We start from the raw sequence: 8,562 nt of genomic DNA, 5'->3' as shown, positions 1-8,562 counted from the left end.
TCATAATTTTTCCAACTCTTCAATGAAATATACCTTCTACTACTGTCAACATCCAATATTAGCAACAGAACCTCTCCTGTATCCCTGGAGGGATGTAGGATTCATGTATAAGGCTCCAATGTGCTAAGGAAAATTTATTTCCTTTGCTTTATGTAACTTCCACAGCGATTTTTATTTTTTTTCCATTAAGGCCATCCTAGCGGACAAAATTTGCATGGTCCACTGACAGGACATCAAGAATTTTAAGCCATGTGCCTTGTGGCAAGAATCCAAGATGTTTGGCCAATAGGTCAAAGGGTAGAAGAGCAATAGCTCTGTTAGCAGATAGTAGAGGTTAGGGTGTTGTGGGACAAAATAGCTCAAGGTATCATGTGCTATTTTGGCAATTGAGTCAAGTCTGCAGTGGCTTTTAGAATATGACCAGTCTTGGATAACAGACTTCTTTCTTAGGAAGGTTTAGCATGAATAACTATGAATTTAGCATCGTTTCTATGAAAATAGAGGTCTTGAATCATTAAATCAGGTATATTTAATTTCTTTTTCCCTGTCTTTCCCATTGCAAAAACATCTTCTTCCATGAAGAATGAGGGCAGTAAGTAGAGTGAAAACACCACACTATTGTGTCCTGCTGCTCTTCTCTTTCTTCAGATCAATAGCCTCAGTTTACTCCTTAATTTAGTGTTCTAGTTGCTTGCAATACATACCTGTGTCTGCTCCTTCCTGACAACAAAGCAAACATCTGTGCCTGCTGCAGCAAAAATTCGTCATTCACCTTCTTAGTGCTACTGATAATTTTAATGCTGCTCCATTTGCAAGTAGTTAACATTATTTCATTTTTCAGTGTAGTATTTTCTGCTGTGCTTGGTAATTTAAGATTTGTTCCGCTAAATCCTCACTTCCGATGCGTCTCTTTCATTTACAAAACATATTCTCTCTAGGCAGGTCCAATAGTCATTGCTTTCACTTGTGTAAAAGATCCCAATGTTTTATTTTTTATTGAAGGAAAATTCTTATCTGTTAAAAGTTATTAATATAATTATTAATGTTTATCTTCATTCTTACACAACTAAGTAGATTTAGGCATACTGAGACCCAGGGCCTGAAACCTTTGTATCTGTAAGTTTTCTTTTTTGGTTTTATATTACCAATGAAGTTAAAACCACTTTATGTCTGGATCTTAACTTTGATTTTAATGGTATACTGTACTCTTGTCAGACTACAATATGCTTTGCTGGCCTTGTTTTCCAGAAACACTAAGCAAGTAAAATTAATTGAAAATGTTAACTTACAAATATTGGATTTCTGTTTTTGTTGGAGCTAGGGAAACTTATCTGAAAAAGAGTATATTTTATATAAAGAATTTTACAAGCTTATGAGAATGATAGTTTGCTAAGCACACAAATAAGAAAACAGTTTTGTTTGTTTTGGTTTATGCTTTAAAGAACAAGAATGTGGAGATTGAGTTCTGTATCTGTAGGGGACATGCCTTAGTTGATGCCAAAATTAATGTTTGGCAATTTGTTTGAGCTTGGATGACAGAAGTCCTGACGCCAGCAATTCTAGTCCAGCTAGAAAGCCAAGACACCCAACAAAAAAAAAAGATAAAAGAAAAAAAAAGACTGCTTAGAGGTCTTGTGGCATCACTGAGCAAAAACCCAAGCTTTTTATAAAGCTCACAGTAAATTTGCACATGAGTTAGAAACTGATTCAGATCATTGCTTGCATTTTCTGAGTCCTGTTATCACAGAAGATAATGAAATTCTCGAGACTTGGGAGTGAGCTTTTCATGTCCTCTAATTAGTCCCTTCACTGACGTTTGGGTTTTTTCCAGAGCCTCTGGCCTTGTACAGTCTAAGTTACTGTCTTGTGAACTTCCTCGGTTGTCTTTAAATCTTGCTCTTTGACTTAGTTGGGCTTGATTAAAAACTCACTGAAGTTAATAGAGAGTTCCATCCCATTCAGTGGTTTTTGGGGCACTGCTTAAACTGGAAGCATACCCAGCTGTGACCATTGCCTAACACATTCCTAGGAAGAATGTATTCCCACTGCATAATTTCTGGCAGTAGGAAATGAATTGATTTATTCCCCTGCTTTTTTGAGAGGCCTTTGTTTCCATTTCAGTTCTCCCAGTTCTTGGAGGTGCAATGACTCCTAAGGGTGTTCTTGAACTCAGTGCCAAAGCCTCAGGGTCGTCCTATTCTTGTTTTTCCAAAGCTTTGATTATAAAGCACTGAGCCTTTGATTCACACTGTCAACATTCACTCGTTATAATTTTTTCTTTGCTTTCTTTTCTTTCAGTCCTCAGAGATTCATCCCCAGGAACTTATCATAAGAAAAAATGTGTGGAAAAAATGTTATCTTTGCCATAAAATGAGAAATCCTGTTAAAATCTCAGAAAGAGCTTGGGTATTGTAGCAAATTTCCCTCTTATCAGCTTCTTGGCCTGCCAGTCTGAACAGAAGCAGAGCTCTTCAGTCTACAATGTCAGCTCTGGAAAATTTTAGTTCTGATTTTTAACAAGAGGAGAAAGGTACGTCCAGCATTTAAAAGAGTGACAGGAGAATCCCAAAATAACATTAATTTTGTTGTTTCACCTTGGCACCTGGCTAAAACATTCTCCTGGTCTGAGGCTATAGTGTAAGAGTAATAAAGCAAACTATGCTAACATGTTGATGTATTCTCATCTAGACCAATAGTAACAAAATAAAAGATCACCTTCTCCTGGGCCAGGGACCAGTCCTACATAAGGGGGGAGGTAATACATGAGCGTTCCTGTAATGGTGACAGTAAGTTCAACTGCTGGGTTATGCAGTCTCTTAAAACATCATATTCAGTTTCCTCCAAATTTTTCATGTTCTGTGACCAGAAAAGCATCAGTTAGATGAACAAAATTGGGTCACTCATATTGTCTGACAGAAACAATTGTGTTTGGGTCAGAAGTGGGAGGTCCATGAATATGCATTTCTCAACCTATGCTATGACTCATGAGCTTGGTAATGTTAGTATGAGGAAGCAAATGAATGTCAGTTTTCTTTGAGTTTACTGTAGACAAGTAACTGCAATGTAGGTGTAACTCCATCTAGACACTTTAAATTATTTGGAAAGACATGTATTATTGTGAATTAAAAAAAAAAAGGATTTAAAATATGACCTTTCAAACAATATACTTTTACCTAATTCAAATTGATTTGTTTTGGTTTTCTAAATAAAAGTATTTAGTATTCCAGATTAGGCCCACTGAATGAAGAATTTTACTACAGTGCATATCAAAGAGTACTGGATCAAACATCTTTGACATCCTACCTCTCCCAGTCATTTAATATGAAAATCCTCCAATATTTTCACAGACGTTACATGATGCACCAGTGTGTCTGCTTCATGTCCAAATAAAATCTTTCCTCACCTTTTTTTAATGACTTTATTTTTTCCTGCATCACTATCATTCATTTTCCTATCTTAAATATGTGGTCAGAATTATACTGAACAAAGGAAAAGCACGGTGTGAAATTCTGGAATCATTGAAGACACTACGATCATTTCCAGGGCTAAAATTCAGGCCAGTATTTTAGACTGATTCCTTCTGCAGTACTGAACACTCCTGACTCTTGTTTGTTTGTTAGTTTGTTCTGTAGGCATAGGAAGAGAATGGAGAGGTAGGAATCTGCTTTGATAGATCCCTTGCCTGTCTCAGTACCAGTTGCATTTCATGAATTGCTGGTTATGGAATTTCGTTCACCCTAGGGCCCTGGGAAAAGGAGAGCATCCTATGAAGCTCGCTGGGACTAGGGAACAAAGGCTGGATAACAGAAAAACAAATATCTCAGAGAGCAGGAGAAAGGAAGGAAATCATGTGTCTGCAGAAGGGATTAGCATTTCCATTTTGCTCATCAAAGTTAAAAGAAGTACAAAAGAAGGATTTAGAGTGCTCCAACTGTTCCATCCCCTGTGCAAATTAGCATAAACAGCAGGGAAAAGAGAGTTAAACAGAAAATGTGAGATAGCTACAACTGTTTTTGCTAGCAAAGTCTTGTTTAGATTTAATTATTTCTGCATAAACAGTGAATGCAAGCAATAAAAAGAAGCTTTTTAATGAGTCACAGAAAAAACTACCCTTTACATACAGATCTACTCAAGTGTCTTATTTCTCATGTTTGCCTGATTTTTGTTCTTGATGGCAGATTCCTTTTCAACTCACATACTCTTAAAGTCTGTTATTCTCTTCCTCTGTGTTTACTTTAATTGTCACCTCTTGCTTCCATGGCTGATGCAGGCAGAAAGCATATGACTTTTTCCCTGTCCTTCAAATATATTTTGCTGCTTTTTTGCACTGCCCATCCAGCTGTTTGGTTTTGGATTTGGGGGTTTTTCAGTTGGTTTTTTTGTTTGGTCAGGGTTTTTAAATCTTTCAGAAAAAAATAACGTGACAATTTTAAATTTGTCAGCTGTATGCTAGATCCATCTAATATTGCTTACTAGCAATAAAATCTCAATATTTTCATGCAGTCTGGTACACCACACTAATGACTTTCTAAATGAGCATTCAGAGTATTATTTACTTGCATATGGAAAGACCATATAGATATAGTCTCTGATATATCATTGCATTCAATATGCTTGGAACTTCTTAGTTGTTAACAAAAAGCATTTTCTTTCAACAGACACCTTGCACATCTGCAGTAGAATCAAACAATCTATAGTTATAGCAACAGGAATGGATGGCTCTCGCTTTACTTTCAGAAAGGGTGGTTTTGAAACTTCAATATCTGCTTCTGAAATTACTAAACTTTGTTGCAAACTGTGAGCAAGATCCAAAACTTATTTCTTTCAATTGCCTTAAGCCAGGCTTGATATAAAATTCAAAGATCCTCCTTAAATACATTGCTAATGTTGCATCTCTAACATTTGTTTATATAATAAACCCAGGAGTTAAATCAATCATAGCATGCTATTCACTCTTTCTGGATGATATGAATTTTAAAGCAGATGAAAAACTTGTCAGATTGCCACTATATATTGTATATGAATAAACTATATTGTTAACCTGGAAAAGCACCTTGGAAATCAGAGAGGTCCAATTATTCAAACTCTGCTAAAACAGGTCTGAAATACAGTTTATAATAAATTATGTTCTTGCGCTTCTTTTTATTTGATTTAAAAGTATCAAGAGAATATATTTTTTGAAGGGTATTTAGTAAATTTAGTTTTGAAACAGCTGGGAGGTAATACTGAAATATAATCTAAATTGATGTTGATGCCTAAGCTAAAAATTTTCCCCATTCCATGCAAATATGCATATGAGAGAAGGAAAGATGATTTTTTTCTGAGGATTTTGCTGGGCAAGTCTTAATGCGTCAATTTTTTCTGCCTTGTTGCTACTCCTTTCATACTTTTGAAATGACTTTGATTACAACACACCTGGGCTGGCCTGTTGAGTACATGCATGCATGCAGATCTTTGCAGGTTATACCAGAGCTCCTTCATGAAGGAAGTTTCAGGAATTCCCAGTGAGGCCAAAGGCAGGAGTCAGAGTTTCAGGCTCACATATTTGGATTCTATTCCACTCACATTAGACAGACTGTCATTCTTCTAAAACCAAATTTACAATTTGCTGTTTAAGAGGTATAATTTACATCAGTTTTGAGAAGGAGCAGGAAAAGAAATTGCTGTTCTTTCTTTAATCATGGTTGAATATAAGATAGTAATGCTGAGTATGCAAGCATGTGGTGTTGCAAAATGGTTTTTATTAGCATACAGAGCTATTGTCTGCTGTTCCAGCCCAGCCTGTGGACTGGTGGTGTTAGACCCTTTCAGGAAAATGCAGTTCCTGGCCCCAGAGATGGAAAATTTCAGTGTGTTTTTGCTTAGCTAAACAAGTACAGTTCAGAGCTGGGTTATCATATTTATCTCTAGAAGACAAATGATATTTTGCTTGGGATTGAAAAATAAACCCGAAACAAAGTTCAGTAAGACAAGGATTTGGAATTCATAGAGCACAAGCTTTGTGTTATATGTTCACATAGCCATTTATTCAAATGAAACTGTGAACAGTACTGTACTTCACTTATTTCATGGATAGAGAATAGAAAAGATTTTATGTAGCATAGTGTCCTCAATATCCTGAGAAAAATTGAAATTGATGTAATAAATTAAAGTTGATTTTCTCATTAGCATAAACATTTCCCAGTTTCCTATGAAGTTTGTTTATGAAATTTTATGTGTACTCATGGGTTTGCATTTTATATTACATAGATTGCAGTGGTTTATATCCTCTATGTGTGTTTCCAAAATGTTAAAAATATTTATAAAGAAGTTGGCATGATAATTTGCATTTGACTGCCTTCAACATTAGTAACATAAAGGAGTTCTCTGCTGTTACTGAATTTCTTACAATATGCATGCATAATAATAACTTGTAGCATCTTAAATCTTAGAACAACTTACCAGCAAGTAATTCTCCAACACAGTGATCCAAAAAGTTATGATTCCTTCGGACTGTAGAATACAATCTGGAAATTATTAGTGCAGTGTATAAACCAGTCATGTTAAGACTTTGCTTAGTCACCAGTGTGTCATACATGCAGTTTTCAGGTTCTCAAAATATCCATTGCACCCTTCAATGCCATATATGCATTATCTCCTTTTGATTGCTTCTTCTAGCAAGAGCCAAAGTAGTGGCTCTGGGGACTTGGATCTCAGGGGAAGCTCTACTGACCTTAATTCATGTTGCTCTGATCTAGTATATTTGAAATATGTTAATTCTCTTAATCTGTTATGGAATCAGTGATTGAGTATGGGTCCTGTTACATGATCTAGCCGTGACTATAACACAGAATTTCAGGCCGAAGGCACAGAAGGAGTGGTGGCATGCAGTGGGTGCATGGGAGGTGGGTGCTGTGGTCAGAAAACAGGGGGCAGAAGTGAAGGAGCCAGTTGCACAGAGTGAGAAAGACACAGCTGGTGTGGGCCAGGGCTAACCACAGCCTGACTGCAGGACCTCTGGCACTGTAAATAAGAGACACACCACCCTTCAGCCAATAGTTCTGTTTATTTGGTTTGAATTTCTGCTTTAAACTGTTTCTTTTCTGAGTAGATGTGGGAACATGTCCTTTGAGACACTAATGTACAAAGAATGTGAAAATCTCGTTTTTTTCATAGGCTTTAAGGAAAACTATTAATTAGCTTTAGCTCTTAGAATGACAACGGCCTTATTTATTACCAATAAAATAATGTGGCTGTGAATGAGACTTAAAGATGTTTTTAATCAAATCATCATTTACACAAATTAAATGTTTGGAAAACATCTTTAAAAAGTTTGGAGAAAATAATGCAGATAGCAGTCCAGCAAAAGTGCAGGTTGCTATGAGCATAACAATGAAGGAAATTATAATTTGTTAATGAGCAGCATGTGAATTTCTCTGCTATTTTACAGGTCAGACAGTCATGTTTTTAAAATGAAGATATCCAATAAAAATACTGAAGTCAATACTCCGTTTGTGGTTGAACTGAAGTATTAAAAAAATTGCATTTCAGCTCTATTTGGAATATAGGTGGCATTTTCCAAAAGTGTTTTTCTAATTTATACACATACACACACATACGGATCCTGGTAGCTTCAAAAGATCTCAAGATAGTGTGATCAAATGGTCTTTAAACTTTTGATTAGTGGCATTGTCTTTTAGGAGGTTTGTTTGTTGTGTTTCATTGCCTGCACAATGTGTCATTGACCCTCATTGCCTAAAATCAGTATTTACTCAGCTCACCATCTTCATGACATTACCACGTGATCTCTGCTCTGCAAACTCAGTCATCTCTCTGTTGCTGCTAACAGGAACAGGACCAGAACAGGGTGATGAAAGGCCCCTTCTCCAGCACACTCAATACCTTTTTTCACACAAAGCTGGGCTGATGAGTGTGTGAAGGAATCATTCATGGGGAAGTTTCAGCTTGTGTAAGTTTCCTGAAGTCTGTAAACCCAGAGTTATCCGGATTCATCCAGTTCTAGACTAAGGGAATAACTCCAACTCTGTGCAGAGAAAAATTCTACATCCAGGCACATGGGAAACAGTGTTAAATTTCATTGTATAAATGGTGCTTTCTTTTTGTTTCTGTCCTTTGATGAGCAGTGCGGTGATTATAGTGTTGCTTGCCCAGATGCCCGCAGTTATTTTGCTGATTCTTTGGTAGTGAGTTGGTCCACTGCAAGTAACTAGGGAAAAAATTATCTGCTGGCACCATGGCAAAAGGCGTTCTGTCAGCCATATAAAAATTCAGGTGGAAACTTTAAAGTTTCCTAACTGTAAAACAGTAGAGGAATTGTCCTATGATGACTAAAAGCCTTTGGTCAATTGTCCTATGATGGCTAAAAGCCTTTGGTCATTTTAGTGTAAAATCACAAAAATGTGTTAATTATATTATGTGATAACAAGTAATGGAGATTTTTGCTCCAAATGAAAAAGTTGTACATGAAGATCAGAAGGGGTTCTTTTAGCATTTGGGGAAAAGGAGTAAGTGGGAATATTCAGCCATAACCTGTCACAGTCAAAATGGCAGGCATGGAGGAGT

Source organism: Melospiza melodia, chromosome 4 (genome assembly GCF_035770615.1).
Source record: "Melospiza melodia melodia isolate bMelMel2 chromosome 4, bMelMel2.pri, whole genome shotgun sequence".
In the NCBI taxonomy this organism is placed as follows: Eukaryota; Metazoa; Chordata; class Aves; order Passeriformes; family Passerellidae; genus Melospiza; species Melospiza melodia.
This window is presented reverse-complemented; position numbering follows the sequence as displayed.